This window comes from Salmo salar, chromosome ssa22 (genome assembly GCF_905237065.1).
Source record: "Salmo salar chromosome ssa22, Ssal_v3.1, whole genome shotgun sequence".
NCBI lineage: Eukaryota > Metazoa > Chordata > Actinopteri > Salmoniformes > Salmonidae > Salmo > Salmo salar.
In genome coordinates this window covers 5,852,457-5,864,771 of record NC_059463.1, presented here as the reverse complement: position 1 = coordinate 5,864,771, position 12,315 = coordinate 5,852,457, and the positions used below count along the sequence as shown (strand labels likewise).

Genomic DNA, 12,315 nt, shown 5'->3' with positions numbered 1-12,315 from the left:
AATATACACAGGAGTTGCATCTTGACAGCGCTTTAAGAATTATAAAAAGAATAATGGACAAATATTGCACAATCCAGGTGTGTAAAGCTCTTACCCAAGAAGACCCACAGATTTAATCACTGCCAATGGTGTTTCAAACATGTATTGACTCAGAGAGCGGAATACTTATGCAATGACTGTATTTGAGTGATTTAATGGGGCTAGGGGGCAGTATTTGCACGGCCGGATAAAAAAACATACCCAATTTAATCTGGTTACTACTCCTGCCCAGTAACTAGAATATGCATATAATTAGTAGATTTGGATAGAAAACACTCTGAAGTTTCCAAAACCTGAGAGGATTCCATGCAGGAAGTGGAAATCTGATTTGTGGAATCACCTTCAACACTTTGCCTATGAAACACACCGTGAGTTAGGATTCATTTAGCACTTCCTAAGGCTTCCACTAGATGTCAACAGTCTTTACAAAGTGGTTTGAGTCTTCTCCGGTAAAAACTGACCGAACGAGAGGCTTGGAAAGTTTGTCATAGAGGGAGGGCCATTACTACTATGACACGCGCGCCCATGGGTACCCTCTCGTTCCGAAACATTTAGTAAGACAATGCAATCGTCCGCCTTGAATATTATTGAAGCTCTGATTGAAAAAGGCCCTAAAGATTTATGTTATACAATGTTTGACATGTTTGAACGAACGTAAATATATATTTTTTGCACATTCGTGACGACAAGTCCCGCGCGCCTCGTACATTATGAGTAGCCTTCGGAACGCGCTAACAAGAAGGAGCTATTGGGACATAAATTATTAACTTTTTCGAACAAAACTACATTTGTTGTGGACCTGGGATCCCTGGAAGTGCCTTCTGATGAAGATAATCAAATGTAAGGGAATATTTACAATAGTATATTTGATTTTAGATGGTTCCAAGATGGCGCTAACCTGTATCGCCTAGCCTATTTTTCTGAGAATAGCACCTCGTTTATTGCAAAGTGTGGTTTCCCAGTAAAGTTATTTTTAAATCTGGCAATGCGGTTGCATTCACGAGATGTTAATCTATAATTCTTTGAATGACAATATTATATTTTACCAATGTTTTCGAATAGTAATTTTGTAAATTGTAGCGCTGATTCACCGGAAGCATTTGAGGGAAAATATTTTCTGAACGTCACACGCCGATGTAAAATGCTGTTTTTATATATAAATATGAACTTTATCGAACAAAAAATGCATGTATTGTGTAACATGATGTCCTAGGAGTGTCATCTGATGAAGATTGTCAAAGGTTAGTGCTGCATTTAGCTGTGTTTTGGGTATTTGTGATGCATGCTAGTTGCTTTGAAAATGGCAGTGTGATTATTTTTGGCAGGGTACTCTCCTAACATAATCTAATGTTTTGCTTTAGCTGTAAAGCCTTTTTGAAATCGGACAACGTGGTTCGATTCAGGAGAGGTGTATCTATAAAATGGTGTAAAATAGTCATATGTTTGAGAAATTGAAGTATTTATGAGGTATTTGTATTTCGCGCGACGCGATTCCACTGGCTGTTGACTAGGGTGGGACGCAAACGTCCCACGTTGCCCAGACAGGTTAATATCTATACATCTTTTTTTTTTAATTAAGAAATTCTTCCACTTTGACATTAGAGTACTTTGTGTAGATTGTTGACAAAAAAAAGTACAATTAAATCCATTTGAATCCCACTTTGTAACACAATAGAAGAAATCCAAGCGGTATGAATACTTTTACAAGGTACATGTGACTAATAATAACTAGCTTACTAATATTTACAAATGTGGGAGTAATGATTAATAAATGGTGAGCGAACGGTTTGTAAATGCCTTATAAATGGCTTATTAATATGGACCCTTAAAATACAGTTTTACCCTAGGATGTTGCTGCGCACAGCACCGGCAACGTGGTCCCTTGGCCTTCTGGTACCAGTGCTGTGGAAAAGGATGCTAGCAGTGTCAGTTCAGGGGTGAGTGCAGTGGAGGTAAGAATAAAACAGAGAGACACAGATGTACTGCAAGTCCCTAATATGTTGGCTCTATATGTTATAGCAATTAACACTTAGGCGTGACAGACAGAGTGACAGACAGACAGTCAGACAGACAGTGTCATCAGAGGAGCACAAGGAGAAGCATAGATAAACCGACAGCAGTGAAGATGCAGAGACAGCCTGCACAACAGGGAGGCAACAGAGGCACAGTTATAGTGTTGAGTTGTATCTCAAGTGGTGCTTTTACATGTTGTATTTGTCTTAATCATGAGCAGGTTAAAAATAACTGGTTAAAAAAGGAGTAGGACTATGTTGTCCAAGTCTGCCCCTGCACACACACTCCACTATCAGAAATAAAATGTGCAAAGTAGAACCATGTAGGGTTCTTCGGTTTTTCCCAATAGGGGAACCCTTTTTGGTGCTAGGTCAAACCCTTTGCAGAGGGTTGTACTTAGAATCCTCTATGTATGGTTCTTCATTAAAAAAAACCTGTATATGGTTTTACCTAGAACCCTATATGAACGGTTCTACCGAGAATCCTTTTATCTTTGAAGGTTTCTTCCTAGAACCTTATTAGCCTTTAGAATTAAACTGTTTACGACAATTATATATATCACAAGGCCTTACTTTGATAGGCTAGTTTTACCCTAACACAGAGGTGTTAGAAAACTCCTGGTCACATCAGGCCTGCAAGTAATATTATACTAGCTTGCAAAGTGATGTATAATTCCTATTGGGATTCAGCCAGAGTTATGATATCCAACAGTTAGAATTTTTATTCACCCACAACCTGCATTCAGAATGACTGCCAGGGTTAGGAGCATTGGTAAAGGAGACTACCTAAACCCCTAAAACTCATCTCTGGACCTCAGAGCCAGTTCCACTGCATTTTTCAATGTTACCCTCTAACCAGGGACTGATTTATACCTGGGACAAAAGGTGTGTGCAATGAATTATCAGGTAGAACAGACAACCAGCAGGCGCCGGACCTCGTAGGGTAGAGTTGAGTACTCCTGACCTATACCATATGAACTGTAACAGGTGCAATAAATACAATTTTAACTGATTGGATTAGTTTTTAAACATGTCATCTTAAGTCTTATTACATATAGCCGGGAATAACTATTGGATATAAGAGCAACGTCAACTTACCAACATTATGACGGAGAAGGGGCAGACGGAGCGGTCTTCTGGTCAGGCTTCGTAAACAGGCACATCGCTCACCGCTCCCGAGTATACTACTCGCCAATGTCCAGTCTCTCGAAAACAAGGTAGACGAGATTTGAGCGAGGGTTGCCTTCCAGAGAGACATCAGAGATTGTAACATTCTCTGTTTCACGGAAACATGGCTCTCTCGGGATATGTTGTCGGAATCGGTTCAGCCACTGGGCTTCTCCATGCATCGCGCCGACAGAGATAAACACCTCTCTGGAAAGAGGATGGGTTAGGGTGTATGCTTTATGATTAACAACTCTTGGCGCAATCATAACAACATGCAGGAACTCAAGTCCTTCTGTTCACCCGATCTCGAATATCTTACAATCAATTGTCGGCCATTCTACCTACCAAGAGAATTCTCGTCAGTTATAGTTACAGCTGTGAACATCCCCCCCTCAAGCGAACACCAAGACGGCCCTCAAGGAACTTCACTGGACTCTATGTAAACTGGAAACTATATATCTGGAGGCTGCATTTATTGTAGCTGGGGATTTTAACAAAGCAAATTTGAGAACATTGCTACCTAAAATGTATCAGCATATTGATTGCTCGACACGTAGGGCTAATATTCTTGACCACTGCTACTCTAACTTCTGTAATGCATACAAAGCCCTCCCCCCGCCCTCCCTTCAGCAAATCCGACCACGACGCCATCTTGCTCATCCCGGCTTATAGGCAGAAACTCAAACAGGATGTACCAGTGATGAGAACCATTCAACGTTGGTCTGACCAATCGGAAGCCACGCTCCAAAATTGTTTTGATCACGCGGACTGGAATATGTCCGATCAGCCTCAGAGGACAATATTGACCTATACGCTAACTCAGTGAGTGCGTTTATAAATAAGTGCATTGGAGACGTTGTACCCACTGTGACCATTAAACCTACCCTAACCAGAAACCGTGGATGGATAGCGGCATTCGCGTAAAACTGAAAGCGCGATCCACCGCATTTAACCATGGAAAGAGGTCTGGAGATATGGCTGAATATAAACAGTGTAGTTATTCCCTCGGCAAGGCAATCAAACAAGTGAAATGCCGGTACAGGGACAAGGTGGAGTATCAGTTCAACGGCTGAGACACGAGACGTATGTGGAAGGGTCTACAAGAAATCAAAGACTACAAAAACAAAAACAGCCACGTCACGGATACCAACGTCATGCTTCCAGACAAACTAAACACCTTCTTTGCCCGCTTTGAGGATAATACAGTGCCACCGTCTTGGCTCGCTAACAAAATCTGCCCCCCCCCCTCCCCCCTCTCCTTCTCAGTGGCTGAAGTGAGTAAAACATTTAAACGTGTTAACCCTCGCAGGCTGCTGGCCCAGACGGCATCCCTAGCCGTGTCCTCAGAGCATGCGCAGACCAGCTGGCTAGTGTGTTTACAGACATATTTAATCACTCCCTATACCAGTCTATCGTCCCCACATGTTTCAAGATGGCTACCATTGTTCCTGAACCCAGAAGGCAAAGATAACTGAACTAAATGACTACTGCCCCGGAGCACTCACTCCGGTCATCATGAAGTGCTTTGAGAGACTAGTCAAGGATCATATCACCTCCACTTTACCAGCCACCCTAGACCCACTTCAGTTTGCATACCGCACCAACAGGTCCACAGATGACACAATTGCCATCACACTGCACACTGCCCTATCACATCTGGACAAAATGAATACCTATGTGAGAATGCTGTTCATTGACTACAGCTCAGCATTCAACACCATAGTACCCTCCAAGCTCATCATCAAGCTGGAGGCCCTGGGTCTCAACCCCTCCCTGTGTCACTGGGTCCTGGACTTTGTCGGGCCACCCCCAGGTGGTGAAGGTAGGAAACAACATCTCCACTTTGCTGACCCTCAACACTGGGGCCCCACATGGGTGTGTGCTCAGCCCTCTCCTGTACTCCAACTCAATCATCAAGTAGGCAGATGACACAACAGTAGTGGGCTTGATAATCAACAAGGACGAAACAGCCTACAGGGAGGAGGTGAGGGTACTCGGAGTGTGGTGTCAGGAAAACAACCTCTCACTCAACATCAACAAAACAAAGGAGATGATCGTGGACTTCAGGAAACAGCAGAGGGAGCACCCCACTATCCACATCGAAGGGACAGCAGTGGAGAAGGTGGAAAGTTTTAAGTTCCTGGCCGTACACATCATAGACAAACTGAAATGGACCACCCTCACAGACAGTGTAGTGAAGAAGGCGCAATATCGCCTCTTCAACCTCAGGAGGCTGAAGAAATGTGGCCTGTCACCCAAAACCCTGACTAACTTTTACAGATGCACAATCGAGAGCATCCATCCTGTCAGGCTGTATAACAGCCTGGTACGGCAACTGCACCGCCCTCAACCGCAAGGCTCTCCAGAGGGTGGTGCGGTCTGCACAATGCATCACTGGGGCCACACTACCTGCCCTCCATGACACCAACAACACCCGATGTCACAGGAAGGCCAAAAAGATCATCAAGGACAACAACTACCCGAGCCACTGCCTGTTCACACCGCTATCATCCATAAGGCGAGGTCAGTACAGGTGCATCAAAGCTGGGACCGAGAGATTGAAAAACAGCTTCTATCTCAAGGCCATCAGACTGTTAAACAGCCATCACTAACTCAGAGAGGCTGCTGCCTACACTGAGACCCAGTCACTGGACACTTTAATAAATGGATCACTAGTCACTTTAAACAATGCCACTTTAAATAATGCCACTTTAATAATGTTTACATGTCTTACGTTACTCATATCACATGTAAATACTGTATTTTATACCATCTACTGCACCTTGCCTATGCCACTCGGCCATCGCTCATCCATATATTTATATGTACATATTTTCATTCACCCCTTTAGATTTGTGTGCATTAGGTAGTTGGTGAGGAATTGTTAGATTACTTGTTAGATTTGTGTGTAGTAGGTAGTTGTTGGGAATTGTTAGATATTACTTGTTAGATATTACTGCACCGTTGGAACTAAAAGCACAAGCATTTCACTACACTCACATTAACATCTGCTAACCATGTGTATGTGACCAATTCGATTTGATTTGATTTTGTATGTTATTTATCATGATGTAGCATAAGTTAATAAATAAATTAATATAAATGGAAAAAACAAAGACAATCATAAAAAATCAGCAAATATTTTACTCTCTCACTGGCTAATTTGCTGTGTTCAGATTCAGAAGGCTTCTATGTGGAACCTTCTTGTCTTCCAAAGAATCTTACTTGCCTTCCAAAGAATCATCAAATATTTATTTTCTACAAAAACGGTTCTTATGATGTTAAAGGTTCTAGGTAGAATCCTTTGCCTTACAAAGAACCCTCATCTTCCAAAAAGGGTTCTTCAGATGAAGACGGTTCTTGGTAGAACCCGTATCCTCCACAAAGAACCCTTTTGTAACTCTTTTTTTTCTTTCTAAGAATCTACTACCGCCACACTGACCACCCCACATGCACTAGAGATGAGCAATGGGCCGGGTGGAGTTTGGATTTTTTACTTTCTGCGTACTCCACATATTACTCTTCTCGTGTCCGCTTGAGCGAGCATACTTTTACATTTGGTAGCTATACCTCAACATTTCTGCCTTTTGCTCGCTCTATTGTTTGATTTCCTTTTCAAGCAAAACAGAACAAAAATGTTTTTGATAAACCCGATGTCTGAATTTCACAATGAATGGAGATTAGACATCTATCTGGCAAGTAAGGTATGATTTTGTAAGAGAGAATCCAACAAACAACACCTGCACATGCTGTGTTTGATATAATCATGTGTTACACTACACTACATTTGAGCTACAAACGTAGCTATAAACAAGATAGTAGAAGTATCTAAAATGATTCTCACAAATTGAAATAGCATAGTTCTGTCAGTCTTGATTAGTGTAGTAGTACAGGTTGCTAGCTTACTGGATATATGATATGAGATAAAACAATCTTATTACCATGGAAATGAACTTGAAGGGAGTAGAATATGAAACTGAAGTTACGGGTCACACACAGGATGACAGATACTGTTTTCATTCAAATGAATAAAAAGGCTTTCAGAAATATAGAATTATATTGTTTTCACTCCATAGATAGCTTGTGGTGGGGCTTCAGTGTACTGCCAAGTCACAGAGGTTGCATCCCAAATGGCAATCTACACTCGTAGGTTAAAAAAGGTGCTATCTAGAACCTAAAAGGGTTAACCCTATAGGAGAACCCTTTGAAGAACACTTTTGGTTCCAGGTAGAATCCTACATTAAACTCAAAAAGGTCCTACCTGGAACAAAAGTATTCTCCTATTTTTGTGTGTATTCCCATGGGTCTCTGGTCAAAAGTAGTGACCAATAAAGGGAATGGGATGGAATTTGGGATGCATACTACAGATACAGGGCAAGGACGTATCCATCCATTCTATTTTGACAATGATCACATAATAAAATAATACACTTTTTTCATTTGCTGAAGAAGAAGGGAGAGCTGGAAATGACATTTAATTACAGAGAGCAAAATAAAGCCCCAAGGAAAAGAGATAAACCAGTTGGAAAAAAATAGGGAAAAAAGAGAAAAGGCAGTAAACGCGATTTGGCAGTCTAGTGGTGTTGCTGGATTATCATGAAAATGAAAGCGACTGAGTCAGGGAGTATCAGTCAGCAGGGAAATGGAGCCGTGGCAGATAACACATAACCACAGTAAGGGGGGGGGGGGGACGGCGAGAACAAATGAGAGGAGTGTGGGGAATGAGAGAGAGAGAGAGAGAGAGAGAGAGAGAGAGTGGGAGAGAGAGAAATAGATGGAAGAGAGAGAGAGAGGTGGAAGAGAAAGAGGCAGAGAGGAGTGTAAGGAAGAAAGAGTAGAAAGGGAGAGAGAGAGAGGTCTAATAAGACATACAAGAGAATATCAAGGGAGATTGCGAGAAAGAAGAGAAAAAGAAAGGCCAAATAAAAACAATGTATGACACAAAGAGAGATTATGAGAGCATAATAACAGAGAAATGAGGATCTCTTCACCCAATAATGAATAATCTTACTGTAGCTTCTACAGCAGTAATATCTCAAACGCAATTTTAAGGTAGTTCTGGGACTGTGATTTTGGCTGGAGGACTGATAGGCGTAGTCAACAATAATTTATCTGGAAACCATGATAGAATCATTTTAAAGACAGCTGCTTGATCATTAGGTATAATGGCTTGTTGATTTGAAACACACCGTGTACTTTTCATCACTAGAATGAGGAACAAATGAAAAACAGTAGCCTGCTATTTACATATTTTATTGTTGCTTGCATCTGTATAGACGAGCCAGAATGTTTGTTTATGGCTTTCCTTGCCTGCCTTCAGACAGTTATGTACTGTATAAACATGAATTTGAAACAAATAATAAATGTTATCATGTAAATTAATGAATGAATGAATAAGAACAATAAAGCATGTTATCATGCCTGTACAGTAAGATTGAAACCTTCCATTCCATTGCTACTATACTCTTAGTAGACTGGTTTAACTGTAATATGCAGCATGTGTTGCATAGTACAATATGAGTGTTGCACTGAGGCTTCAACAAGAGAGAAAAATAAATCATGACCCAGGGTACGAGTATGAGCTATAAAATATTCAAAATAGTTTATGGATAGACAGATGATGTCAATAACTGAGCTCGGTAAAGTAAAAAAGTATGGTTTGTTAGAATAACAATTCCTTCAAAATGAATGAATACATCGTATTGTCTGCATCCCAAATGGAACCATTCCCTTTAGTGCACTACTTTGGACCAGGGCCCATAGGGGAATAGGGTGCCATTTAGTACATAGCCATTTGGGATGCCAGTCTTCTCTTCCTTAGAAGGCCAATGGGATCCAAGACACACACACCTAACTCAGAGAGAGAAGACAAAGCTATAACTCCTGTACTGTATTTCTTGTGGCTGACTTGGCCTGTGTTGTGTTTTGGCAGTGAGTCAGGAGATAGATATACAGTGTAGACTAAAGGTCTCTTTCTAATAGGACTGGAGGGTTAGTAGACAATTTCCTAGAGCTCTCCTCCTCTTTATACCTTTATACCTACAGTTAACCACTGTGTCCTAATCTCCAAACTGGAGGCACTGGGGTTAAGCACTATCCCTCTAGGCTGGGTAAAGTCCTATTTATTTGGAAGGGAGCAAGTGGTAGAGGTTAATGGTTCACTGTCTCAGGCAAAACCAATGAGTTGTGGCGTTCCGCAGGGGACCGTGCTTGGGCCTCTGCTGTTTTTATTGTATATTAACGAAAGATGAAAGATGCTTGTTCTTGCCGTCATTTTCTTTATGCAGATGACTCTAGACTTCTGGTGTCTCACAAAAGTAAAACTATGTTGGAGAGCATACTTAGCACAGAGCTTACTAACATTAGCAAATGGCTTGGAGATAATAAGCTATCTCTGCACTTAGGGAAAACTGAAGCAATTATTTTTGGATCCAGACCTAAATTGTGTAGGTTGTCTGAAATCAGAGTGGAGTTAGGGGGTGAGGTGCTGACTTCTAAAACCTCTTTTAGTGCTAGCTACTGCCCTCATTCAATGCCATTTTGACTATGCTAGTACTTCCTGGTTTGGGGGCTTATCTAAATTTATGAAGGGGAAACTCCAGATAGCCCAGAATAAGCTGATCAGGGTAGGATTGAAGGTATGTTCACGTACTCACATAGGCAGGAGCTGCTTTCAGGAACTAAACTGGCTGCCTGTTGAGGCTAGGGTGTCCCAGATTAGACTAGGTTTGGTTAACAGGAGCATTTATGGTCCTGCACCCCGATATCTAAGTGATTACTTTCCTCGTGTTAGGGATGCACACAATCACAGCACCAGATCAGGTGTTGCTGATGTGTGCTTATACAGGTTCAGGAGTAATGCTGGGAAAGGTACTTTCTTGTATACTGGAGCCTCAGAATGGAATGAGTTGCCTCTGCCCATAAAATCAATGTCCTCTCTGGGCAGCTTAAAAAATAAAGTAAAAATATGTTTGATGTCTTCTGTGCCCATATGAATAACCCCTATGATGTAACTGGAATGACGAGATAGATGTTCTTCTTCTCTGTTTTTGTTTTATTATTTCACTGCCATACTGTGTTCGATCTTGTCTAGCCATCTTGTCTCAAGAGGACCACAATGGAAATAAGTCCCAGACTTTATCGTGTGTTATCCTTCATGATTGTATTAATGTGCATGTATGGCTTTTTACCAAGTTTTATGTGTGCTTGTTTTTTTGAAATGGTTGAATTAATAAACTAAACTAAAACAAACTTTATACCTTCACAGAACAGCGCAAACTGACTCTAACCAGAATAGAAAGAGGAGTGGGAGGCGCCGGTGTTGACGTTGAGACTGGTGTTTTGCTGGTAGTATTTAATGAAGCTGCCAGTTGAGGACATGTGAGGCATCTGTTTCTCAAACTAGACACTCTAATGTACTTGTCATCGTGCTCAGTTGTGCACTGGGGCCTCCCACTCCTCTTTCTATTCTGGTTAGAGCCAGTTTGTGCTGTTCTGTGAAAGGAGTAGTACACAGCGTTGTACGAGAGCTTCAGTTTCTTGGCAGTTTCTCGCATAGAATAGCCTTAATTTCTCAGAACAAAAATAGACTGACGAGTTTCAGAAAAAAGGTCTTTGTTTCTAGCCATTTTGAGCCTGTAATCGAACCCATAAATGCTGATGCTCCAGATACTCAACTAGTCTAAAGAAGGCCAATTTTATTGCTTCTTTAATCAGGACAACAGTTTTCAGCTGTGCTAACATAATTGCAAAAGGGTTTTCTAATGATCAATTAGCCTTTTAAAATGATAAACTTGGATTAGCTAACACAATGTGCCATTGGAACACAGGAGTGATGGTTGCTGATAATGGGCCTTTGTACGCCTATGTAGATATTCCATTAAAAATAAACTTTTTCCATCTACAATAGTCATTTACAACATTTACAACATTAACAATGTCTACAATGTATTTATTATTTATTTTAATGGACAATATTTTGTCTTTTCTTTCAAAAACAAGGACATTTCTTTTTTTCTTAAAAAAAGAAAAATATTTTCACCCCTTTTTACTCCCCAATTTCGTGGTATCCAATTGGTAGTAGTTACAGTGTACGGAGGAAACACTGTACACCTGGTAACCGTGTCAGCGTGCACTGCGCCTGGCCCGCCACAGGAGTCGCTAGACCGCGATGAGACAAGGATATCCCTGCCGGCCAAACCCTCCCCTAACCCGGACGACGCTGGGCCAATTGTGCGCCGCCCCACGGGCCTCCCGGTCGCGGCCAGCTGCGACAGAGCCTGGACTCGAACCCAGGCTCTGGTGGCCTTAGACCACTGCGCCACTCGGGAGGCCCCCACAAGGACATTTCTAAGTGACCCCAAACTTTTGAACGGTAGTGTATACTATACTGTAGTACTTACTGTAGTGTTTTTGTGGACTGTATTATGGTGTAGTACCTCCATACTCAATTGGAAAATCTCTGCCCCGTGCAAAATGCAACATTTTCTCTCCTCCGAGGTGTGTGAAAAGTTTGGGGTTGCACGGTTTGTGAGGTGGGGGTTTGTTATTACACCGATAAATTACATTATCCATCCAGACCTTTACCACCTAGGAAATGTGTGTGACCGGACCTTCTCAAATAGTACTTGAGCACCCCTGCTGTCGTATTTACTGTAGTGATTTTGCAGATTGTAGTTCGGTACACTGTTCTGTCGTGTTTTTGGGGACATTACTGTAGTATTTGTTAAAGTGTTTTTGTTTTATTAACTTCAACAAAAAAGTGGGGGGCTTTCTCCTTTAGGAAACCTACTGGAGAAATATTAAAAGAGCAAATTTTCCATAACCTGTAGGCAGGTCGGACTGGGTTCTGAACAGAGAGTTCAGAGCTCCTGCTCTTTTTTATAACCATAGGAAACACACTAAATGGTCTATACTTGGCATGTCGCTTTCTAACTTACAGGTGGCACAAATTGGGATATAGGGGAATGGGCAGGGTATTTGCAAATTAAATACTGTAGTATTTACAATAGTTTAAAAAATGGTGTTTTAGCGGACGGTAGTGTTTTTTCTGACATTACTTTGGTATTTACTACAGTGTTTTTTGTGTGGATAATAC

General features: G+C 41.5%; 1 protein-coding gene and 1 non-coding gene across 2 annotated transcripts in view; both read right to left on the bottom strand.

Moving 5' to 3' along the window:
• The window catches only part of LOC106582673 (neurexophilin-2), a 104,834-nt gene that overhangs the window by 29,132 nt on the left and 63,387 nt on the right, over positions 1-12,315 (bottom strand). The gene's annotated exons all lie outside the window — the stretch shown is intronic.
• On the bottom strand, positions 11,983-12,037 carry LOC123729730 (U7 small nuclear RNA). Its single transcript, XR_006761438.1, has one exon. It is a non-coding gene; the product is annotated as a U7 small nuclear RNA (small nuclear RNA).